The sequence below is a fragment of the Cannabis sativa genome, chromosome 6, assembly GCF_029168945.1.
Source record: "Cannabis sativa cultivar Pink pepper isolate KNU-18-1 chromosome 6, ASM2916894v1, whole genome shotgun sequence".
Classification (NCBI taxonomy): Eukaryota; Viridiplantae; Streptophyta; class Magnoliopsida; order Rosales; family Cannabaceae; genus Cannabis; species Cannabis sativa.
Genome location: NC_083606.1, coordinates 3,247,696 through 3,275,492, shown reverse-complemented (window position 1 = coordinate 3,275,492; position 27,797 = coordinate 3,247,696). Strand labels below are relative to the sequence as shown.

Below are 27,797 nucleotides of genomic sequence, written 5' to 3'. Positions count from 1 at the left end.
TCGGCCCAGTGTATCACCTTGGGGAGCCCCGGTTTTGTTCGTGAAGAAGAAGGATGGCTCTATGAGGATGTGCATCGACTACAGAGAGTTGAACAAGCTGACGGTGAAGAATAAATATCCATTACCTAGGATCGATGACTTGTTCGATCAGCTTCAGGGGAAGACGGTCTTTTCTAAGATTGATCTCCGTTCGGGTTATCATCAGTTGAGGATCCGAGAGGAGGACATTCCAAAGACGGCTTTCCGCACTAGGTATGGACACTACGAGTTCCTGGTTATGTCATTTGGACTAACCAATGCTCCTGCAGCATTTATGGACCTGATGAATAGAGTATTCAAGGATTTCCTCGATATCTGTGTAATTGTGTTTATCGACGACATCCTCGTGTACTCTCAGTCAGAAGAGGAGCATGAGTTACATCTTCAGATGGTACTGCAACGACTTCGAGAACATAGACTCTACGCCAAGTTCAAGAAATGTGAGTTCTGGTTGTCTCAGGTGTCCTTCCTAGGGCACATTGTGAGTAAAGATGGGATCAAGGTGGATCCCGGGAAGATTGAATCCGTCAGGGATTGGCCGAGACCGAAGACAGTGACAGAAATCAGAAGCTTCTTGGGATTAGCTGGGTACTACCGTAGGTTCGTGGAGGGGTTCTCCAAAATTTCAATGCCCCTAACCGAGCTTACAAAGAAGAATCAGCGATTTATCTGGTCAGATAAATGCGAAGCTAGTTTTCAGGAGCTGAAACAGAGGTTGATTACTGCTCCGGTACTAGCTTTGCCTTCGGACAAGGAGAAGTTCGTGGTCTATTGTGACGCATCCAAACAGGGTTTGGGGTGCGTATTGATGCAAGCCGATCGGGTTATCGCTTACGCCTCCCGTCAGTTAAAGGATTATGAACAGCGATACCCGACTCATGATTTAGAATTGGCCGCAGTGGTTTTTGCACTGAAGATTTGGCGGCATTACTTGTATGGTGAGAAGTGCGAGATCTATACCGACCATAAAAGTCTCAAGTATTTCTTTACTCAGAAAGATTTGAACATGAGACAGAGGCGTTGGTTGGAGCTAGTGAAGGATTATGATTGTGAGATCCTTTACCATCCCGGGAAAGCCAATGTTGTGGCCGATGCCCTGAGCAGAAAGGGTCCCGGGCAAGTAGCTAGTATGGTTCAGATCTCACCTCAGCTAGCAGAGGATATGGTTAGGTCCAGCATTGAGTTTGTGGTAGGTCAGCTTCACAACTTAACGCTGCAATCTGATCTGTTAGAAAGAATAAAGGTTGCTCAGACAACAGATCCGGAGTTAGTGAAGATCCGAGATGAGGTATTGGCTGGTCAAGCCAAAGACTTTTCTGTGTCAGATAGTGGGATGCTTTTGTATAAAGCCAGGGTTTGTGTCCCGAACAGTGTGGACTTGAGGAACGAGATCTTTGAGGAGGCTCATTCTACTCCATATTCTCTGCATCCCGGCACCACCAAGATGTACCAAGACTTGAAACCGTACTTCTGGTGGAACGGTATGAAGAAGAATTTGGTAGAATTCGTATCGAGATGCCTCACTTATCAGCAGATCAAGGCTGAACATCAGAGACCAGCAGGGTTGTTGCAGCCTCTAACCCTACCAGAATGGAAATGGGAGGACATTACGATGGATTTTGTGGTCGGGTTACCTAAGACCACGGGTATGTATGACTCCATCTGGGTAGTGGTGGATCGATTTACGAAATCTGCTCATTTTCTGCCGGTCAGAACAACGTTTACAGTGGATCAGTTGGCAGAGTTATATGTCAGGGAGATAGTGAGACTTCACGGGGTACCGAAGTCTATAGTTTCGGACAGGGATCCGAAATTCACCTCCAAATTTTGGCAGAGTTTGCAACGGGCAATGGGTACGAAGCTAAAATTCAGTACAGCATTTCATCCTCAGACAGATGGTCAGTCCGAGAGGACAATTCAGATATTGGAGGATATGCTGAGAGCCTGTGTTATGGACTTTGAAGGTTCATGGAATAAATATCTACCGTTGATAGAGTTCTCTTACAACAACAGTTATCAGAGTACGATAGGGATGGCACCCTATGAACTGTTGTACGGTAGGAAGTGCAGATCCCCTATCCACTGGGATGAGACAGGGGAGAGGAAATACCTAGGTCCGGAGTCAGTTCAGCGGACCAATGAGGCAATAGAGAAGATTAAAGCTAGAATGCTTGCCTCCCAGAGCAGACAGAAGAGTTACGCAGATCCGAAACGTCGAGATGTTGAGTTCCGAGTAGGGGACCATGTGTTTTTGCGAGTATCTCCGATGAAGGGGATTAAACGTTTCGGGAAAAGAGGCAAGTTATGCCCTAGATTTACAGGACCTTTCGAGATTCTCGAGAAGATAGGTCAAGTGGCATATCGGTTAGCATTGCCTCCAGCTTTATCGACGTGCACAACGTATTTCATGTCTCAATGTTGAGAAAATACGTTTCAGACCCCTCTCATATAATCAGTTATGAGAGCCTTCAGCTTCAGTCAGATATGTCCTATGAGGAACAGCCAGTGCAGATCCTGGATAGAAAGGATAAAGTCCTTCGGAATAAGACCATAGCGTTGGTCAAGGTTCTCTGGAGAAACAGTAAGGTGGAAGAAGCCACCTGGGAGCTAGAATCAGATATGCGAGCTCAATATCCAGAGTTATTCAGGTTAGATTTCGGGGACGAAATCCTTTTAAGGGGGGGATAGTTGTAAAGCCCGCTTAGTTAATTTGGAAATTAGCAGTTATTTATGTTAATCAGGAAATTATTTATAGCTATTTAAATAATTTATCATGGATATTTATGGAATTCAGATATGCATAATTATGACATCAGCAGTTTTTATATTTCGCATTTCCGGTGTCCGGTATTTTGGAACTCGGCGTTTGGCTCAGTAGAAATCACAACTTAGTATGTTAGTATTTTGGGGACGGGTTTTTAGACATTGGGAATGTCGGGAATGGCCGGGAATTTAGAATGTCCCAAAAATACCCCCTTTAGTATGATTTTCATGGTTTTATGGTGGAGGGGCAAAATGGTCTTTTTGCCCCATTAGTGTGTTGTTTTATGTGATTTATTAAATGGAAAAATAAGTGTTTATTTTATTAAATGTTGGCTGAAATGATTTTAGTTAAATGGCATTATTATTTTAAGTTCCTTCATTTTTCACACTTAGAGAAAAAAATAGAAATTTTCAAAAAGAAACACTCTCTTTTCCTCTCTAACTTTCGGCTGAAGCTTTTGGAGTGCATGAACTGATTTCTCTTTGATTTTCCAAGCAACTTTCATCCATTCTTGAGACTCTTTGCAAGCTAGGTTAGCTCATCTTCTTCCTTTCTTAAAATTCTTGAGTTTTGATGAAATTATGAGTAAATGCATGTTAATTTTGAATGTGTTGCTGCTGCTTGTGATTGTTGTTTTTTTTATGTTCAAATGCTGGATTATTTATGCTTAGTTAGGTTGGAATGCATGCTAGATAGGTTGTGCAAAGTTTGGAAATTTTCTATGCAAAATGTGTGATTTTGAAGATGAATTGTGTAATCTGTTGCTGGGTTATTGTTAATGTTTTTGATTGTTTTCAGAGGCTTAGTTAAGCTTGTTTAAGTGGGATTAGATGGTTTTGATTGCATGCTAGCTAGGTTTGCTCAAGTTTGAGTTTAGAACTCAAAGCTTGAGCTCTAATGGTGGTTTTTGATTTCGGGCAATCTGGGTGGTTTTGATGCCTTGGATTTGTTCTAGGGGTAGTTTAGAACAGGTCTGGAAGGTTTCATGTGAATTGGGATTGATTTGAGCAAGTTATGAATTTTTGATGTTGCTGCCTGCGAGGAACCGGAATTCCGGTTGAGCATCCGGAATTCCGGATGGGGGTTCAGATTTTCCCAGAACCGGAATTCCGGTTGGGCAACCGGTCTTCCGGATGGGGGATTTTTCAGATGCCTAGTTTTCCTCGTTTTTGGGTTTTTAGGGGTATTGCCATGCTTTTTATCGATAGGGAAACTTTTAGTTTCAAGTTTTAGTCCCCGGGAAGTGATTTAGCGTGTCACTTATAGCGTTGTGGTTTTTATGGTTTAGGAGCCGATGTCCGCCGTTCGCCTTCGGGGCCGGGCCAAAGTTGACCGCACACCGAAATCGGAATCCGTGTAAGATTAGTATAACGGTATGCATATGTAGATTACATGTTTAGCGTGCATGTAGGAAGCCTGTTAGATTACATTAGATATGTATTTAGGCTTCGAACCACCCAACCCTGTCACGTCGGTATTGTGCCGGAGTATGACCGACGGCGGAGTATGATCGGTTTGACCGATCAGGCAGACACTTGGTTGGTGGTTCCGTGCTATTGACGTATCCCGTCTGAGACAGCCGGAGTATGACCGACGGCGGAGTATGACCGGTTTGACCGATCAGTGACACTTGGTTGGTGGTTCCGTGCTATTGACGTATCCCGTCGGTACAGCTGGAGTATGACCAGACGGCGGAGTATGACCGGTTCGACCGATCGGGAGGATATAGTAACACGTCGGTACAGTGGAGTATGACCGGCGGCGGAGTATGACCGGTTCGACCGATCGGGTTGTTACGTGTCAATAGTACCGTCCCGAACGTTCAAAACTCAGTACCATGTTGGACATGGCAGTAGTGCTCAGTACCATGTTGGACATGGCAGTAGCGGGACTCAGTATCGTGTTGGACACGGCAGTCAGTTTTATGTATGATATTATTATGCTTTTCTTACTGAGTCTGTCGACTCACAGTTTATGTGCATGTGTAGGTAAAGGCACGGCAGTTGCTGATGGACCGTGAGCGAGCTTATGAGATTGTACATGTCGGGGCGGTTAGGCCTGGAGCGTACGATCCTCGGGACAGCATGGCTGAGATTTTGTAATTGTCGTTAGACGACTTTCTTTTTTATGTAAAAGTTAAACAGTGAAAACGTTTGTAAATATTTTTTATAAATCGGGATCCCGAGACTTTTTGGTAAAATGGTTTATAAGTTTAATGAAAAAGCAAAATTTTAATTAATCACGTTTTCCATAAACCTCGTTGATTAGCAACGAGCTGCACAGTACGTTTAAAAATCACGTAATACGCCTAAGATAGTTAGGGTGTTACAAATTGCTTTTTAACTCATTTTGTAAATATTTTGCATCTAATTTACTATTCTTAAAACTTTATGTATTTTTAATTAACTTTTCTAAACTAAGTATATAATTACGTATACGTGCATTTTGCACGTAACTTCTGCCTAGTATATAACTAACTAACTAAGACATTAAATGAAAATGAAAGTGAAGACTGAAGAGTAGTACGTGGCTAATTACTTAATTACTGATATTAGCAAAGCAAGCTGGTTCTTTCTTCTACCAATCCAAATCACAACACACAACAAATTAACCAACCATCAATGGAGACTATGACTTCTGTTCCTGGGGTCATATTTTCCCCAAATGATCAAGAGCTTCTTCAATTTTATTTGACTAATAAGAATTTGAACCCTCATTTACTCCCACTTAATCACATTCAACAACTTCATTCCATTAATGACTTTCATCCAGATGAGTTAACAGCCTTATATCCGCCCATCAACCAAAATGAGTGGTACTTTTATTATCCCAATAATAATAATAATAATAATAATAATAATAATAATAATAATAATAAAAAGAGGTCGAATCGAAAAGCTAAAGGTGGAACATGGCATGGAAATGCAACAAAGAAGAAAATATTTGATGAACAAAACAACGAAATAGGTGTTAAAAGGACATTGGATTTTAAGGACCTAAATAAAACACTTACTGAGTATCAATTGACTCAATCTAATCACCCACAGGTAACTACCTACTCCTACTTAAATCACTCTATATTATTGTTTTTGCATAATATTTAAACAAGTTATTAATTTTAATTTATCTTTTGCAGCAATGCAATTGGATGTTATGCAAGATTTATAAAATGAAATCAAAGGAATTGAAGAATAAAATCGAAAACGAGTATAAAGAGCAAAACGCAAAAAGACAGAAATTAATGGAACCAAATAATGAACAAGGATATCAGAAGGAGGTCGTGACAGAAGAAGCAGTACGAACAGAGAATGAGGTTGTCGTAGAAGAACAAGAGCCAACCCTTGATGAGCAAATCTGTCAAAATAGGATCGCTGCAGCGACGCAAGACATTGATGAGCCAAAGCCGAAACCGAAAAAGCAACCGCCAAAGAATTCCCGTTATGATGTAGTATTGAAGGGTTTTTATGACCGACCATCAATTCGAAGCAAGACAACAAGAACATTCCGCTGATAAAATTGGCAATTTATTAACAAAACAAAAGCTAACGAATCGCAATAAGAACAAGATTATAGAGAAGCAAAGGGAATGAAATTTAATGTAGTAGACGATCTTATTAATTTGTTTGTTTCTTTTAACTTTATTATTGTTATTGAAATGTAATCACTAAGAAATTAATCATTCATGCTGTTATTGTTTCTTACTTTTCATCCATGTAAATCAATAGAAAAAAGAATACAAAAATTTTCATTACAGAATAATAGTGTAAATTACAATATCTCAAAGTATTATCTCTACTGTAATAATTTTTTGTTTTGTAACAGAAAAGGAAATTGAAACATAAGATTATATTACTTTTGTGACTCACAAACATTGGTACAAAAACATCATCATGTAAAATCCAATAACAAAATGGATTTGCCTTAATTTTGAGCTAATCATAATTAATTTGACCAAAACTATCAGCAAAGCAACAACATTCATTGGTTGCTTCTTAATTGGAAATGATCATTCAACAATGGCAGTAGTAGAAGTAGTAGTCCTCCTTTCCAGCAAGGACTCCAAAAAAGGTGAACATAATTTAGTGAGGGGTGGAAGATCATGACTTGATCCACTGAATATACTCTCCCACGGTCTCTCCGAGGGTCTCGAAGGAGCTGTTGCTTCCCACAACTCATCATCCTTGCTCTTCAACTCAAACTCGGGTAGCTCACCATACACAGATGCATATCCAAGTTGTTCTACTTTATACCAAAAATCATTAAATTAGTTAAAAATCATTAAATCTTATAGTAAAAACATGTTTTATAAAACAGAGTAGAAAGATGATATATTATTTATAATAATATAATATATAGATTAAATATGTGTAATAAACTAATAATATGTAACATATGACTATCTTAGTTGTCATCTTTTTGTAACATTTGGGGAGTTGTTACTATGAGTAACCTCCACCATTATCACCAATATTAAGAGTGTAAAAGATGTTACACACCTTTATTTGAAATTCTTAATGCTATAGGAGTTATGGTGTGTGTAAGAGTTACATTTGAGTCCATAACATCTATAGGGGTTATGAGTTTGAATTTCAAATGGTGATATCCTAAACACTATATAAAGAGGTCTAAGGTGCTCATTTTGGAGAAGAAGTTTTCTATCAAGAAAGCACATTGCTAGAAAACCCTAAAAGGCTTGATAATTCCCAAAGCTATTTCCTAGAGAGTTCCCTTAGTGCTTAGAGATAGGGGGAAATAAGCTTTTGGACAAAGGTGTAATACCTTGTTCAAGTCATGGTGATCCCTACTAATCTACACTCAAGGTTGTGAGTGAGTGTATATATATTATTCTGTTGTTATATATATACATATTTTATATTACATGTGTTCTTATCTTCTTCTATATTTCTTATATATAATATATATAGTGTATATATGTTGTATATTATGTTGTTGTAACATTTATTTAATCTCTTTGTTGATCCTTGTATTATATTGCAATAGTGTTGTAATGTCTTGATTTTCTTCCATTGTAATAATATCTCTAACAATCAAAAGCTTAACCCTTCTCAATGGAAGAGGTGATAAATCAAGATTGTGAGAATACAAGGATAAGAGATTTTATGTGAAAGCCATTCATGGGTGAGCATGATGGTGAATATTATGTGATTTACTATTTATATGATAGTAATATATAATATATATATATGAGTTATATATATGTGACATATATGTGATCATGAGTTTATATCATATAATATATAGTGATATATAATATGATATTTGAATTTATTACATGTTTGTATTTGTATATATATGAGATATATAATATATAACATGTATATGAGTTATGTGTATTACATATATGATGAGATATGACATAATATATATATTGTGAGATTAAATATGTAGAAATACTTATTTTCTATGTATTTATATGAGACATGTATATATAATATATATAATATATATCATGCATATTAAAGTGTATATATATGTTATATATGTGTGAGGTATGTAACATATATAGTTGTGTAATTAATGTATATATTATGTGCATATGATATATATGTATATTATAGTATATATTGTTGGGTTTTATGCCCTAAATAAAACTCATTTCAATATAATCAGATTTACGTATTAATATAGATCAGAAATAACATTTAATGTTGCATGGTTCACATGATTTATTTCATGATTATATGTACATAATGTATAAATTCATCTGAAATCCTTTTCACATACTTGATCCTGTTTATTGTGTCGTCAACACATTGGAAAGTAAACATGACTATGTGAATAAAGTTTCCTAGATTTATCAGACATAGGGTTTTACTGATATGATAATCTACAACAAGAGTTTACTTGTATTTGGAGAAATACTATGTTCTTTCCAGAGCATTGGTTAAAGTAAAGCTCAGGTTGGATGCATGGAGTATGCATCGGAAGGGACCGATATTGAACTTTGACTTAGATTTATTAAACTTACCGTAATATCTATTCAAGTCAATATCGCCTAGTTGATCCTAGATCAAATGATCTTAATCCTGATATGATTAGGCTTAATCTTGAAAGGCTATTCGTGTTCTTTGATTTGTTAGTTAAGCCTACTTTTAGGTCAGGGTGATACGTACATTTTGGGAACACGGTAGTGCAATTGAGTGGGAGCGCTATCATAAACATGGAATCTATAGCTTCTATCTGGCGAATAGTAAGCAAAGGATGATCTCCTTCGAGCTTGACCAAACGAACATAAATGGTGGAGTACTCATTTCACATTAGCTGAAATATCATTTATACGGGGTCAAGTGTTTTAAGGAATAAATACATTGTAGGGTGTAACGGTAATTTAATCCCTTTACAGTGTAGATCATTCATATAGAGGATCATTGATCACATTAGGATTATAACAATGGATAACTAATGATGTGTCTATATGGTGGAACATATAGAGCATTCTATATACTGAGAGTGCAATTCTAAGTTCTATGCGTGGATTCAACGAAGAATTAATAAGTTAGTGAATTTTAGTGCTAAATTCTTGATCTACTTATTGGAAGCTCGGTTATATAGACCCATGGTCCCCCCACTAGTTGAGATAATATTGCTTGTAAGACTCATGTAATTGGTTTTGATTAATCAATTATAATTCTCAAATTAGACTATGTCTATTTGTGAATTTTTCACTAAGTAAGGGCGAAATTGTAAAGAAAGAGTTTATAGGGGCATATTTGTTAATTATGATACTTTGTATGGTTCAATTAATAAATATGATAAATGACAATATTATTTAATAATTATTTATAGTTATTAAATAGTTAGAATTGGCATTTAAATGGTTGAATTAGGAAATTGGTATTTTTGAGAAAATCAGATACAAAAGGTGTTAAAATTGCAAAATTGCAAAAAGCAAGGCCCAATCCACTAAGTGTAGGGCCAGCCACTTTTGTAGGAAATTTAAACTGATTTTTTCATTATTTTAATGCCAAATAATTCAAACCTAACCCTAGTGGAATGCTATAAATAGATAGTGAAGGCTTCAGGAAATTTACACTTAAATTTTCTATTTTTCCTTCAGAGAAAAACCTGAGCCTTCTCTCTCCCTATCTTTAGCTGTCACTTCTTCTCTTCCCTCTTGAGAATTTCGAAATCCTTAGTGATTACAGTAGTGCCCACACACATCAAGTGATACCTCAATCATAGTGAGGAAGATCGTGAAGAAAGATCATCAGCAAAGGAGTTTCAGCATCAAAGATTCGTAGAAAGAGATCCAGGTTCGGATATTGATAATGCTCGCTACGAAAGGAATCAAGGGCTAGATATCTGAACGGAAGGAGTCATTATATTCCGCTGCACCCAATGTAAGGTTTCTTAAACTTTATATGTGTTTAATTTATCGTTTTAGAAAGTTCATATTTAGGATGTTAATAAACATACTTGTGAGTAGATCTAAGATCCAGTTAAAATAAATTCCAACAACTGGCCTCGCAGCCATGGTAATTGATTTACTTACATGTAATTTGGACTTTAAAACGATTGTTTGTATGTTCTTTGGATGGTATCATGTTGTATTGAGTGTTATTTGATGATTGATTGATGATTGTGAAATTTTCGTGAAAAATAATTGTTATTTCGGTTCTGGCATTATTTTTATTGGATAGTATGGAAAAAATTAAGCAAGTTAGCCTTTTACAGAACTCAATTTGGATTTTATTTGAATTAGTTATGATTTTTTGAAGATTTGACAAAATCGGAAATTTGTCTTGATAGTTTCACGATCGCAGAACTGTCCGTACAGTTTCGAATTTTTTCAATTTTCTTCAATTTTTCATACTTTTTCATGGAATTAACTTCCAATTTTTTGTATGGTTTTGTATATATACTATTACTATTCCTAATTCAATTCTAATTATCATTTTGAATTAATTTAAATTTTTTTTAATTTAATTCAAGATATTAGTGTAATTTGAATTTGAATAGAATTAGTATTTATCTTTTTGCTTAAAAATCTATCTTATTTTTAAATTTGATTATATTTTTTTTAAATTTAAGGTCAGATATTTTAAGATATTTATAATATCTTTTAAGATATTTATAATATCTTTTAAGATATTTATAATATCTTTTAAGATATTTTAAAAATATCTTATCTTTTAAGATTTTTTAATTAAATCTTTTTAGATATTTTGACCATATTTAAATTTAAAATAAGATATTTATAATCATGTAATTTTTAAATGATATAAGATATTTTGCTAATTTTTTTAAATTTTGTTATTTTATTTATTTAAATTACATTTAAAATTTGAAAAAGATATTTATTTATCTTTTCTAATTTTTTATTTAATTTTTATTTATAAAATAACATTTAAAATTTAAAAGTAGTTAGCAAATTTTTTTTTGAAATGATATTTAGGTTGGTTGAAACCTAATTTTTCAAAAATTGTAGGTTTAATTTTAAATTTAAATTTTTTAAAAAAATTTCGAATTTTTCAAATTTTTTTTTAAATTTTTCGAAAAATTATTTTTTTTATTTAATTAATTATTTTCGAAATTAAATATTTAATTTAAAATTAAATAAATCCTACATCCAACTATCCAACTAACCTTGTTGCAGGAGTATGTGTTTTAGCTTATGTGTAAGTTTTTAAAACCTATTATTACTTGATTGCAAATAGCCATGGTTACTTTTTGCCAGATCTAATGATCTGATGGCTCCCTTGGTCAAGATAATAATTTGTAACAGGTATATTTACAATCTTCTTTCATCTGTGTATAACCTAGCAACATGATAGGACCCATCCAAAGTGTGCCTGTGTGAGCCTATGTGTTTAATTTCATTATAGATGCATATAGGTTGTTGTTGCTAAAATAAATTATCATGGAGTTTATTTAGGCCCATTTAGTTATTGGGCTTATTCAATTAATAACAGTTGTTCTTATTAAGGTTAAATTCCTCTCTTTTGGGCCTTGTGTGAGAGTTGGGAGCCATAGAAGTGGGTACGACATACTGAACCCAGCACCCCCTCACACAAACCACCCCAATTGTGAAGGCCCATTTGCACGATTTGAATGATCGTACTAGGTTAATTACACTAGTTTAACCTAATTAAAATTGATTAGCAACATAATTAATTTCATTTATTTTGAAATTAATTTAAGAAAAATATAGTTTAAAGAATTATTTTTTATTCTAAGCTAAACTATATGTATTTTCTTGTATTTAATTAAATATAGAATTATAACCATCTAGATTCTTTCTGGAACTTAATTTAAATTTTTCATTAAATATTCCTATTTAAGTTGATATTTAGTTATCTTCAACTAACCAACTTAAATCTGAATATCTTTTGAATTCAAAATTTCAAAATTAAGTTAGGGAATTTTAGGCATTGGTTATTAAGATTCTTTAGATATTTTTTAAGTTAATATCTTTTCGAATATTAACTTAAAATGAAATATTTTCAAATTAAGTGGTTACAACTTAATTTTTGATATTTAATTAAATTTAAATTTGAAAAATATTTAAGTTCTAGATTTTTTCTAGTCAACTTAAATTAGATATTTTTTCAAATTTTGTGGAAAAGATACTTAGTCAAATAAGATATTTTCTAGATAGTTATTTCTAGACTACTTATTATTTCTAATATTAAATAGGAAATATTATACATTGTGAAATTAATTATTTATTAATTAATTTTGGTACAATTTACTTTAAGTATATTTTTCCTAGTATTAAACTAGAGATTAATAATTAAGTCTTCTCTACACTTAATTATTTATTTCTTGAATTTAATACATTTAATTAATTTGAAAATTAAATATCTAAGTTGATTTTTATCATCATACTTAAATATTTCTTTTTCATGACATTTAATTAAATAGAAAATTATTTTTAGTTGAAATTTAATTTTTCAACTAAATTTAAATAATTTTCAAAATATATTTTTTCTTTATTTTATTAATCAATTTTTTTCGAAATTGCATTTCTTAAATGCTAGAATTTCGAATTTTATCTTGAAAAATAGATTAAGTTGTAAATTAATTATTTATTTTAATTAATTTTGGACCAACTTAAATCAATGATTTTTTCATTTATTGATTAATTTAAAATAAATTGAATTAAAGTATATTATTAGAAATTGAATTAATTAGTCAAAGGAAAATCTAGATAGATGATATTTTTGCTTGAAGTATTTTTCTAGTGTATTTAATTAAATAGAAAATTAATATTTAAGTTGATTTTCATCATCATACTTAAATATTTAAATTTTTCTTATATATTTAATTAAATAGGAAAATTATATTTTTTGTTGTAAATTAATTTTATTAATTAATTTTGGGCCAACATTAAATTAGAATAATTTTTCCAGGATTTATTTTTTATTTTAATATGCATTTTTCGAAAATTGTATTCTTATATACTTTAATTTTTCGAAATGCAATATATATTTATAGAAAATTAAATTTGAGTTGTAAATTAATTTAAATTAATTTTGTAACAACTTAAATTGAATATTTTTCTAAATATTTATTGGAAATTATTACTAAGATGGAAATAATTCATGTTATTTTCATATCCATCTAAGTAAAATTTATAAATATTAAATTAAAATTTATATTTAGAATTTTTCATTCTAAATTGGAAATTTTAATTAAATAAATATATATTTAAAATAAATAGAATAAATAAGGAGAATCAATAGAAAATACAACTCTTTTCAAATAATGAGCTTTATTATAGAGACATTCGATCTCCATTGTGGGTTTTACACGCGTTTGTTTTAGTGAGTAATCCTCCCTAATGGAGGAACGTTCATTAGCAATTTCGCACCGTTTAACCTCGCATGATAAGTAGTTTGTAAGTGTTTTGTATGGTATGGATCACCCTAATGGTGGCGACCATACTTGACTTGCAAATTATGAAACAATGGTGGAAGCTCATAAGATAGAATTGCCTTGACTCTCGCCTAAACGGGACAACGCTGAATTCCAATCTTGATCGAATAAAAGGTTGCTAGAATGTTTAACATTTTAGACGAGCTGACAACTCTATTCAATGGATGATGCTTTGACTCTCGCCTAAACGGGACACTGTATCAGTTTGTTGAAAAACCTTGGAAATTATTTAGGATTGTAAGTTTTAGTATTTTCACTTGTCATTCCTACTTGCTATATGCTTATAATTTCTGAATTGTGTATGAATTTATATTGAACCATGTTATTTTCTGTTATTAAGTTGTAGTTTAATTTTGAATCTTCATTGTTGGTCTAACTTGGCTTGTTTATCTAATGAGATAAATCCCTAGTGGATTTTCACCATTAGACATACATAATAGTGTTAGATCTCGAAAGATAAATATTGTATATGCGACATCTAGCTGTTCATCAATTGATGACACCTTAGACTAGTATTTTTACGATATGAAACAAGAAGATTGTATAAATAAGATTACTTTGACTTTCGCTAATCGAAGCATCGTTGGATTCTTATTTTAAACGAAATTATCCTAATTCCTCTTAGCTTATTCATTTCGAATTAGCTTTAAAAACATATCATTGGACGAATGGTCTATAAATCATTTCATGTCATTTTATATGACGCATATGATTATAATCCCGAAATTCTATTCCCAATTGATATAAATCCTCAATCTTAGAAATTTCCTACTTGTATGGGCAAATCTACTTAGAGTTTGTATTAGTAGTGCTGGTCCAAGATAGAATTACTCATTATATTTGGTATAAATTTAAGTCTTTGACTTTAATTTTAGATTCCAAATAGAAATTTTCTTAAATTTCTAATTCCAGAATACAATACAGTTACACTTTCTCAAGTGTTTAATATCCATCTTTTATTAATGGATTAAAGCGTATGGAATGTGAGTTAGGTATTACGTGACCGGGATCCACTTGAAGTATTCTAAGAACTCTTTGATGTAACTAAACCTATGTCATCATAGAACCTTTACCACATTTTCTTAATCTATGGCATTTGTATCTTGTTCATAGTGGTTTTGACAAGATCAATCTCCGCAAAGAGTTAATATGCCTATATCCATCGAAAGTAGTTCATCTCATTCGCAGATGGATGTACATTCAGGGGTGGATATGAGTTTTTCGTTGTATTCTTAAAACGATAACTCTAGATTATACCTTATGCAAAGAAATTTGAAATGTTTGAAAAATTTCATCAATTTCTAGCAATGGTTAAACACCATTAATGTATGTGGTTAAAGATCTTGCGAACTGATAGGGGTGGAGAAATAGTTAGTAGATATGCAGTTCAAAGATCATTACATTGATTTTTGAATTATATCCAAACTTACCTCCCCAGAAATTTCGATTTGCATATTGATGATTAGTTACTAGTCGTTGCCTAAGTCCTTCTATGGTAATACAATTTCAGAATGATGTAATGGTTGTATACTTAATGTAAATCATTACTAGATTCATGGATGACCTAATCAAAATCTTAAGAAAGGCTAGAACTGTTAACCATGGTTTGTTAGCTTTTCTAAGTGATTAGGGGTGGACCATCCCATTGTCAATAGATAAGAAAGTGTTTGTTCAAACAAATACTACTTTTCTAAGAAAATGACTAAGTGCCGAAAACAAGTAGCAAATAAAGGAGATATTTAATTCTTGATTCCAAAAGTGTTCTATCATCTTATATGACATATGATGATCCCACCGCTCTGTTGTCTTGTCACAACCAAAGAGGTTAATACCATTTAGTTTTCTTCGACATAATTCGCGGTACCTTGTCGTAGTGGGAGAGTTTCTAGGAACTCACCTTCTTATGACTTGGGAGACACTAGTGATTAAAATCCATTGTGAGTTTAAACAAGTAATGGATTGTCAAGATAAGAAACTAAGAAGAAAGCCTATAGAACTATGGTTTAATCCATTCACATGGAATAACCTAAAGTTTTCTATTACAAGGACATAAAAGGAAATTTTCGTTTATAAGTCTATTCAATGGACTTAACAAAACTTCCTGTTCCTAGTATTACAGGTTTGAGTTTATCTAAACCTATGGCTTGTGGTATACCTGGTAATTACTTACTCTAATGCAAGCAACTTACTTTAGTAAAATCTTTGAAGCATTTTCTTTCTAATGGAAATCTATAGAAGCTTCACAACTTCTTAGGTATAGATTTTATTTATCTAAGGAAAAGTCTTAACTATTCCAGAAAACATAAAGCCATGAAAGAATTTCTTACATCAACAGTGAGAGGTCTTAGATATGCTTTTGTATGCCTTAGACCAGACATCTGCTGTTGAGTGGGAGTAATGAGTAGGTATCAGATTAATCCAGGAGAAGAACATTGGAAGACAATCAAGTAAATCCTAAGATTAAGAAGAGGAACTATATGTTAGTCTATAAGGCTGTGTTTAAAACTCTTAGACTACACCATATCAGATTTCGAAATTTGCCTATGTGCTAGTAAATCTTTCTGATAAGATGGTGGTTACTCTGGGGGTGGAATAGTGATTTTGGAGAAGTGTAAAAACCTATCCGAATTCTCTAAGTCTACCGAGAGAGAGACCGAATGTTAAAGGCGGGAAAGTTACTTATTCGGTCTAAGGAAAGTTCTATACATCTTTGGCACCATTCCAAATTGCCTTAAACTACTAGTGTTAATTTCTGATTAACCAAAAGTAGTTGCCAAAGGTATAGAATCCGGTATCCCAAGAGAGTAGACATATAGAGAGGAATTTCACATTATCAATGATTTTGTGATTAAAGGAAGAGTAATGGTGGAGAAAAGGTTGTGGTTAATTCAACCTTTCAGATCCTATTACGAGGAGTTTACTACTACTACACTTGATTTGTATATCAAGGTGTTGAGATTATTTGAAACGCACTTTTTGTTTTATATTAGTGCAAGTGGGAGTTTGTTGGGTTTTATGCCCTAAATAAAACTCATTTCAATATAATCGATTTACGTATTAATATAGATCGAAATAACATTTAATGTTGCATGGTTCACATGATTTATTTCATGATTATATGTACATAATGTATAAAGTCATCTGAAATCCTTTTCACATACTTGATCCTGTTTATTGTGTCGTCAACACATTGGAAAGTAAACATGACTATGTGAATAAAGTTTCCTAGATTTATCAGACATAGGGTTTTACTGATATGATAATCTACAACAAGAGTTTACTTGTATTTGGAGAAATACTATGTTCTTTCCGAGCATTGGTTAAAGTACAGCTCAGGTTGGATGCATGGAGTATGCATTGGAAGGGACCGATATTGAACTTTGACTTAGATTTATTAAACTTACCGTAAGATCTATTCAAGTCAATATCGCCTAGTTGATCCTAGATCAAATGATCTTAATCACCGATATGATTAGGCTCAATCTTGAAAGGCTATTCGTGTTCTTTGATTTGTTAGTTAAGCCTACTTTTAGGTCGGGGTGATACGTACATTTTGGGAACACGGTAGTGCAATTGAGTGGGAGCGCTATCATAAACATGGAATCTATAGCTTCTATACGGCGAATAGTAAGCAAAGGATGATCTCCTTCGAGCTTGACCAAACGAACATAAATGGTGGAGTACTCATTTCACATTAGTGAAATATCATTTATACGGGGTCAAGTGTTTTAAGGAATAAATACATTGTAGGGTGTAACGGTAATTTAATCCCTTTACAGTGTAGATCATTCATATAGAGGATCATTGATCACATTAGGATTATAACAATGGATAACTAATGATGTGTCTATATGGTGGAACATATAGAGCATTCTATATACTGAGAGTGCAATTCTAAGTTCTATGCGTGGATTCAACGAAGAATTAATAAGTTAGTGAATTTTAGTGCTAAATTCTTGATCTACTTATTGGAAGCTCGGTTATATAGACCCATGGTCCCCCCACTAGTTGAGATAATATTGCTTGTAAGACTCATGTAATTGGTTTTGATTAATCAATTATAATTCTCAAATTAGACTATGTCTATTTGTGAATTTTTCACTAAGTAAGGGCGAAATTGTAAAGAAAGAGTTTATAGGGGCATATTTGTTAATTATGATACTTTGTATGGTTCAATTAATAAATATGATAAATGACAATATTATTTAATAATTATTTATAGTTATTAAATAGTTAGAATTGGCATTTAAATGGTTGAATTAGGAAATTGGTATTTTTGAGAAAATCAGATACAAAAGGTGTTAAAATTGCAAAATTGCAAAAAGCAAGGCCCAATCCACTAAGTGTAGGGCCAGCCACTTTTGTAGGAAATTTAAACTGATTTTTTCATTATTTTAATGCCAAATAATTCAAACCTAACCCTAGTGGAATGCTATAAATAGATAGTGAAGGCTTCAGGAAATTTACACTTAAATTTTCTATTTTTCCTTCAGAGAAAAACCTGAGCCTTCTCTCTCCCTATCTTTAGCTGTCACTTCTTCTCTTCCCTCTTGAGAATTTCGAAATCCTTAGTGATTACAGTAGTGCCCACACACATCAAGTGATACCTCAATCATAGTGAGGAAGATCGTGAAGAAAGATCATCAGCAAAGGAGTTTCAGCATCAAAGATTCAGAGAAAGAGATCCGAGTTCGTATATTGATAATGCTCTGCTACAGAAAGGAATCAAGGGCTAGATATCTGAACGGAAGGAGTCATTATATTCCGCTGCACCCAATGTAAGGTTTCTTAAACTTTATATGTGTTTAATTTATCGTTTTAGAAAGTTCATATTTAGGATGTTAATAAACATACTTGTGAGTAGATCTAAGATCCTGGTAAAATAAATTCCAACATATATGTTATATATATGAGATATGTAACATATGTATTTATTAAATTAATATTGATATTATGTGTATGTTACATATGAGATGTTAATTAGTAAAATACATATTATATTAATATATGAGTTATATATAGTATGATAATAATATTGATAGTAATAAAATAGTGTTTATTATTATTGTGAGAATTATTACCATCTATTTTGTGAATAAAGAATATTTTAAATTCTTTTTCAATTTGGTAGTGAACATCTCACTTTATGAGATAATAAAAGATGGTTTTTGAGAAGTTACATCTTTTATTGGGTTATAAGAGATAATCATCTCATATTTGAGATAAGGAAAAGTGGACTATGAGAGTTACACTTTTATTGGACTTGCATTGTCATAAGCAAGAACAAATGGATTAAAAGTGAATCCAAACTTGTGAAATGAGCCATAAATTGGAAGAGCAATTTTGGACTCAAAAGTAAATGAATCAATGTGGATTCAAAAATAGTGAAAAGATAACAAAATTGGAGAAGCAATTTTGAATCTTAAATGATCAAAGTTGTGAACAAAATTGATGAGAATTTTGTTAACTTTGGTATAATTTTGGGCTAATCTCAATAAGGAGATAACCTTAAAATTATAAGTAAAAATAATCACATTATTTTATGAGTAGTAACGTGAGTTTGATATTTTAGTTTTGGTGAGAAAACTAAAAATGTCAAATGGTATTTTTAAAGTGGCCTTAAAGAGTCATTTGAAGAGGAAAAAATAAAAAAGTGATATTTTATATACACTTTATGCTAAAAATGTGGGGGTGAGCCACAAATTTAATCAAAATGTGTTGAGACATTATTGATTAATTTATTTGATTTTGAATTCAAATTCTAAATCAAATTTGGCTATGTGTATATGTAAAATTTTGACATATTTTTGTGTCAAAGTTAAGTGAAAATAATTTCAAGAAGGAAATTAATTAAAAGAGTTATAGAGACAAAGTGGTCTTCTATATTTTAAAATCAAGATATTATCTTGATAGTGAAATGTGAAAGTGTGGGGGTGATACTCCAATATGAAAAGTTTAAGACATGTTTGGTGTCTTAAAATAAAGTATAATTTAGACATGTTTGGTGTCTAAATTAGTGTTTAATTTTGATATGCATGGTATCAAAATTATTGAGAATTTGAGTTGTGTGAAAATTAATCTTTTATGATTGAATTTTCAAAGCTTAAGTACTTAAGGAGAAAAGTGGTCACAAAGTGAACACTATATTTTGGCATGCATGATTCACATGGAATCAATAGTGAGAGGTTATAACAAATCGCTTAATCTCCGTACAAGATTAAAGCAAGAATTTTCGAGGGATGGGACCTAAACTCCCTTAGTGTTTTGCTCATTGATGGTAACCTATCTTAACACTAGTAAACATCTAGTCTTAAGTTCAATAGGTACTAACAAGTTAATAGAGTGAATATGGTACTCAATTGTCCCATCTATGGATGAGTACATGTTGTGAAAATTGAGGGTTAAAACCAAAAGGTTTTTTAATGGAGCTTAAGCTTAGGAAAACTCACTTAAGCTTAAGAAGTGTCTAAAGAGTGGTGAGACACTAAAACTCTACCTATATGGGCTAGAGGTGGTGCCGCCTCTTATGAGAATTGGGAGTATTCGCTAGAGAGTCCATGAATTGGAATTTTGCACATGGCCATTAACGGTGCAAGAGCGAGACATGCGGTCTCAAGTGAGCATTAGCAAGGGTGTGTGTGTTATCACCGGTTTGTATTAAAGGAATAATGGTTCAATGCTACGGCAACCAAAATTTCATCAAACTTTGTGGTAACTACACTAAGGTAAAATTCAAGTCGAAAGACATTTTACCTAATGCACCTAAGCAAGATTTCTTTAGAAGTGTGTATTTAGTCAATCAAAGTGGGGGAATGTTATATTTTGATATAATATTTTTGATTGATTAAATAAATGTTACAAATGTTACAAGTTTGTTACTAAAGAGATAATATTTAATCTAGTGGGGGATTGATATATTATTTATAATAATATAATATATAGATTAAATATGTGTAATAAACTAATAATATGTAACATATGACTATCTTAGTTGTCATCTTTTTGTAACATTTGGGGAGTTGTTACTATGAGTAACCTCCACCATTATCACCAATATTAAGAGTGTAAAAGATGTTACACACCTTTATTTGAAATTCTTAATGCTATAGGAGTTATGGTGTGTGTAAGAGTTACATTTGAGTCCATAACATCTATAGGGGTTATGAGTTTGAATTTCAAATGGTGATATCCTAAACACTATATAAAGAGGTCTAAGGTGCTCATTTTGGAGAAGAAGTTTTCTATCAAGAAAGCACATTGCTAGAAAACCCTAAAAGGCTTGATAATTCCCAAAGCTATTTCCTAGAGAGTTCCCTTAGTGCTTAGAGATAGGGGGAAATAAGCTTTTGGACAAAGGTGTAATACCTTGTTCAAGTCATGGTGATCCCTACTAATCTACACTCAAGGTTGTGAGTGAGTGTATATATATTATTCTGTTGTTATATATATACATATTTTATATTACATGTGTTCTTATCTTCTTCTATATTTCTTATATATAATATATATAGTGTATATATGTTGTATATTATGTTGTTGTAACATTTATTTAATCTCTTTGTTGATCCTTGTATTATATTGCAATAGTGTTGTAATGTCTTGATTTTCTTCCATTGTAATAATATCTCTAACAAAAGAAGCAAGGAATTAATGTCCACCTGTTTCCTCAATGGTAGCAAGGTTTTGTTGTCCAGTTAGGCTAAGTTCATGTGTTTCGCTACTCTGCGGGTCAAACACAACAAATTCATGATCACCATCTACATACACAACCAACTCTTGGCCTGCTTTGAATAAAACCAAGTCCAACAATAAAAGCCTATTCATCATCATCTCCTTCAGCGGACTGAAGAGCTTCTAGTTACATTCATCCTGTGCCAGGGCATGGTAGCAATGTCCTAATTCTTTATTGATATAACTAATCCAAAAACTAAAAGCCTCTCCAATTAAGGCTACCAAAATCAGACAATGAGATGGAAAATCCTTAGTAATCACCCTCAATTCTTTATTTTATTTTATTTTTTCGATAAAAAATCAGCCTCATTCTTCGATCAACTGCAATTTGTATATTTTGGAAAAGATTAATGGTACAAAAGTGTAATATATTATCCCCATTACTTTTTATATTAATGTACTTTGACTAATATTTACATTTGACCTGGTCAATCTTATGTTAATAATGGGCTCCCCAACATCGACTTTATTGTCATGTTACTATTTTTTTTTTATATATATATATAAAAGAATACTATTAATGTTTTCTTTAAAAAAAAATTGTGTATAAAATTTAAAATAAATGCTAAGAAGCACAGGGGTATTTTTCTATAAATCATTTAATTAAAGACTCCAACCAAACCCTAATATTTAATTTTTATACACTATAATTTTTTTTATATATAATTTGACTAAAAAGGACTAAAATATTAGTGACAAAAAATCAGAATTTGTTGTAACTAAATATAATTTTAATTTGTAACTAAAATAAAATTAATAATAATTTATATCTAAACAAGTTGACTAAAAAAGTTATCATGTTTTTTAGTGATATATGATATGATTTAAATATCTTTTTAATTATTGTTTTTTTTTTTTTTTGAAACAAAGCTAATTCAAAAATTAATTGATGACTCCAAAATATTCTATCAATGCACTCATGCTCGATTGGTTGAGCAAAATAAGTATATTTAAAATAAAATAAACTAATTTTGAGAAAAAGATGTTATACTCTTCAATTTCAAATGTGTTTTAGATAATAAAATATCACGAAATTTCAAATAATATTAATTAACTAATTAAATATATATTATTATAACTGATTCTATATATGTAGCTAATTAATAACATAAATTTTTTTATTTAAAAATTACTCAAAGCCATCTCTGTCAACAATACCATGGCAAAAAATCATCACTTTCATAAAAAAACTAAAAATGGAGAAAGGGCTGATTCGTTTTCAATTTTACAATCTACAGATCCAGAATTTTTGAAGAAAATTATGGCAAGGTCAAACTCAACTTCATCAGATTTTGACAAAGATAATTTTAGAAAGCCTATTGCAATTCCATTTAAGTGGGAGTCTCAACCTGGAATACCGAAAATACCCTCGACGCCACCTTTCTCGAAGTATGATTATTTGGACGACGACAATGATGATGATAATGATGATGATCGAAACATCAAGGAGGAGAATGGCTTGAGTTTGAGTTTATCTTCTATTAATGATCAATCTTTTTCATTACCATTATCGCGAAACAATAATGTTGTTAACGGTAATAGTAATAGTAATAAAAACAATAATAATAATCTATTATCGTCTTCATCTGATGTTGCTATATTGAAAACTAGTTCAAAGTATCAAACTATCCCTAGAGGATGCATTAGAGGCTTACTTTAGATATTCTTTATTTTTAGTATTAGATTAATATATAAATGTTATTTTTTTTTGCTATAATTGAGCACAATTCAATCATATCGTTAATAGAATAAATTTATCAGCGCTTTCATTAAAAACTAAGCACATTTACATTTTATTTTGCAAAAATACGTTGGTTGGGCTTCTACTCAGATTTGCCCCCATCCGTGTGCTAGCGTTGGCACGAAACAGAGCTCGAGTCTCCATTGCAAGCATCCCGGAGGTACCCTCGCAGGTAGTGTCAAAATTGTTTGGTGAACTTTTGCTGTTTTACCTCAAACCATATTCCATTAAGAACTTTTGGTGCCTCGATCTTCTGCCCAAATGTCTATTCATGAATGAGCCACCAGTGGTAAGTTCTTATTTTATATTTTTATTTGAATTTTAAAGATAAATGAGTTGACACTGTTACTTCTTTTTTCTTCATATTAACCTTAATAGTAACTAGATTTTCAAAGCCAAACCAGATTTACTTCTTTTTGCAGGAGTCTCTTTATTAATGTCAGAGTGCTATGTGCAGTGGTGTATAGGCTTCTAGTTTTGATATTATGTCAATTCTTGAATTTCAATTTCTAGTTTGACAAAAAGCAATATTGTTATTACTCTATTACATGTTAGAGTTGCAAATTCTATGATGCAAAGTAAATTTGAAATAATTTACTCAAATGAGTTTACAAGAGAAGATGGTCTAGCTGACAAGATTGAGGCTTTGGCATAGTTTGAAGAAGTTGATTTCACAAATCTTGTGAAGAAAGCATCATTTAAGTACAAGTCTCCTTTTGATCTCCAATTCTAGTTCTTGAGCTACATCTCTATGCTTTGTAATCTTATTAAGAAAAATTAGGAGCATTTTTATATTACTACTACTACTCAAATATTATTGTATTCAATTACTATCTTTTTAATTCTTTGTCTTTATAATTGTATTGTTGGCTGGCTATTACATGCTTCAATTATAATGAATAATTGAATTTTAATAAAATTTTGGTTCATATCATGATAAATTATTGTCCAATTTAGTTTCAGATTTTGTGACAAATTTGGTACTTAATTTTAATGCAATGTTGGTTCATATTTGTATGTGATATGACTTCCTCACCATTTTCGTTTTGTTTTTATTAGCACCCGATGCATAGCATATGATTTTTTTTTTTTTTAATTTTTGAACATGCTTGCATTCAGAGGGAGTCTCTTCTCAGCGGTTAGGGAACACATATTCCTTTCTTTATTTAGGGATTAATATGGGGTAACTCAAATTAAAATTGAAAACAATATAACTGTAGGAATTTACTTGGTGAAATTCCAAGTTTAACCTACACCAACTCAAGTTCACAGTTAAAAACGACAAGGACAGAATTGTCCTAGAAAAATCAAGTTAAAACCAATTCGAACGACACTGGCAATATTGGTCGTTTTTGTTGAACGACAAAGGAACTTGTCGTTCCTTACCTGCACGACAGATCGTTTGAACAAAACGATCTGTCGTTCTTCCTCGAATAAAAAACAAGAGATTTCAGAGCTAACCCTAGCTCATTTCTCTCCTCGAACCTTCGAGAGTTTCAAACTCTCTCTCTTTCTCTCTCTGCCTTCTCTCTGGTTCTCAAACCCTAGAACCAGAGATCTCCCTCGATCTCTTGATCGATCTAACCCAGAAACAACACACACACATATACACAAAGATTAGCCAAAACACATTAGTTTAGAGTAAGAAATCAAACACCAGAAATATAGAGGTTCGCCCTAAAATTAGGGGTACGTCCTCTGATGAGCTCGCCTTGAAGATCGACCTCAGATCTTGCACTATATGAAGGAATATTACAACAGGTGAGAAATCCAGTCACAGATCGACTGGTATTTCTAATGTATTCTCTCTTTTGTTTTTCTGTGTTTATTTCTCTCTTATTTTCTGATTTCTCACACTAACTTTCTTCTATTTCTTGTGCATGGACTTGAAACAACATCTGGAGCTGAAAACCTTCTCAGATCTGGTAATGTTGTGAAAAATTGTATACGCAAGTGCACGCAATCGTTAACAAGTAATAAAGTGATAAATCGAGTATCGTATCCACAGGGATTGAAAATTGGAAATTGATTTATAAAACTAATTACTCACAAATTGGTTTCAACAAAAATAAAATAAAGTGATGAGAATATGTAAAAAAATTAACAAACACAAACTACGAAGAAAAACAAGCTAGAATTATTAAATTGGCCTAAAAATACAAAGTTGATATAATGGTGCTAATGAGTATTGTTGTAAATTGATAATGTCAACTAGGAATTTAAAATGTCATAATCCTTTTTCCAAAGTGTTTATGGTTTGATTCTCTAATTAATTAACATATTCCTATGCCCAATTAATTTTAAGAATACCAATTTAAGCACAATTCCTTCAAGTCATACAAGGTAAATAACACATTCCTATGCTATTTACAAATCACACTTATTCAAGTTGATATTCATGCATCATTCAAGCAATTCCACTAACCCTATTTTTTCCAAAATCAAGATTAGCTACTACTTACTAATGGTGATCAAGCAAAAGTAAGCAATTGCACAATAAACACTCTTGAATGAACAAAACCAATTCACTAAACATAGCAATAAAATACCAAATCACAATTTAAGTCAACAAAATAATTCTAGCAAAATAAAAATTAACTCATAATGAATTGTGCAAAAATTACAAAGTTTAAAAGAAAAGAGATATAGAAATAAAAACCCATTTGGAGCTTGTCACAATACTCCAAGTTCCTCTTCCAAATTTCTCTTCTTCTTCCTCTTAATTTTTACCAATCTCTAAATAAAAATACTAAATTAAAACCCTAAATAAAACTCTCTCTCTCTTTTTCTTTTTCTTTTTTTTTTTTTCATTTTCTCTTTCCTGCGTGAGGAGCTCCACCAGCCGCCCCTTTTCTTTTTCAATCCACTCCTGTTTGTTGATGTTATATATATTTAGATCATATAGGTAATACCTTCATTCTTTGTTATTTTTTCTTTTTCTTTTAGTGAGCCCAAATCTCATTCTTTTGTACAATAGCCCAATTAAAGTCATGATAATATTTCTTAATAAATCAAATGGGCTTTTAGTAAATCCATGGATTTTAACATCATTTCTCTCAATTTTGACAATAAGTTCAAAATATACATTTAATCTTTTTACAAAAATACACAACATTAAGAATTACACTTATAAAAAGGGAAACCAAACTAAATTGATAAAATATTATAAAATTTAACCAAAACTAATCTAAAAGGTATTAAAATTAATATTTATTTAAAACTAAACAAAACTAATTAAAATTCACTAAAATAAGCTAAAAATACTTGAGAACAAAGCTACTTTAATGCCCAAAAAGATATAAATAACTCTATTTTCATAGAGTTATCACACCCCAAACTTAAAACTTTGCTTGTCCTCAAGCAAAAAGAAAAATAAAGAAAATAAAACAAGAGACAATATGACACTAAAATTGGTGATCTCCACATTTCCTTAAAGGTTGATTAATGAACATAGCTTAGAGAAAAATAAAAAGATTGTCCAGTGATTGTGAAAAATTCAAGCACAAGTTTTATTCCAATTTTGATTACTCCAAGTGTGTGTGTGAAATGCCTTTTATCAAAATATTACTTGCAATTTAGATCAATTTATGTAAATATGAATTAAGCACAAAATCTCTAAAGTGACAAAGTCTCATAGGTTTATTTTTCATCTCTCTCTCCACTAATGTAGACAAACACAAACCAAAGATCAAAAGGACTTTTTCAAGCTTGTAATGTAAGGCTTAGGTGAAGGTGGTTAAGAGAAGTCATTTTTGGCTCAAATCACCTAAAAACACCTTAATTTTTCTAAGACCAAAACGAGACCTCACACTTACTTCCTCAAAGAATATCCCACAAAAAATTTGAGTATTAATATTGCCATTATTTATTGCCCCAAAATTTTCCAAAATAAGGTGCTCCCAGGAGTTATAGCAATGCTTTAGCAGGAGTTATAGCAATGCTTTAGCATAGCATTTTTTTTTCTGTGTCTCTGCTCCAGAATGCTGAAGCAATGCTATAACACCTGAGACTTCAAGCTTCTAAAAAAGATCTTGCTCTTTTTTTTTTTTTTTGCAAGGGGTGGCACACCCCAAACTTAATTTTAAACACACTTTTTTTTTTTCAAGGGGTGGCACACCCCAAACTTAATTTTAAACATTCTTTTTTTTTTTTGAATAACTAACAATACAAATATAATAATGGCAATATACACAAAATATGGTAATTCTCCCCCAACTTAAAATTCAACATTGTCCCCAATGGTGAGAATAATAAAGTACCACAATGAAACACTCACCCAATTACCACGCTACAAAAATTGCACCCTTCCCATCCCCTTCATGACACAACAAACAAAATCTTGGAATAATAAGGTGCTCAAAGGGTATATGGTGAGAAGATTTGTATTTAGCTAGGCTTACATATGGTAAAAAAAAAAAAAATAAAGGGATCAATTATGCTCAAAGGGGGTGACTAGGGATGAAATAATACTATGGTTGGCTCGAAAGGCTCAAACGGTCCAAAAATGGCCTAAATCATGTCTTTGGTTAAGCATTGTCTAGGATTTCGCCTCAAGAGAGAATCAAACAAAATTCTAAGACTTGTGAGATCACAAAATCATATATTTACACAAACTTTCACCAA

The 27,797-nt window shown here is 31.9% G+C and overlaps 1 long non-coding RNA gene across 1 annotated transcript; it reads right to left on the bottom strand.

The window, feature by feature from the left end:
• Positions 1–6,527: 6,527 nt before the first annotated feature.
• On the bottom strand, positions 6,528–21,495 carry LOC115725536 (uncharacterized). The gene is made up of 2 exons (XR_009688190.1): positions 21,361–21,495; positions 6,528–7,045 (listed from the first exon to the last, which is right to left on the bottom strand). It is a non-coding gene; the product is annotated as an uncharacterized LOC115725536 (long non-coding RNA).
• Between the last annotated feature and the right edge of the window lie 6,302 nt (positions 21,496–27,797).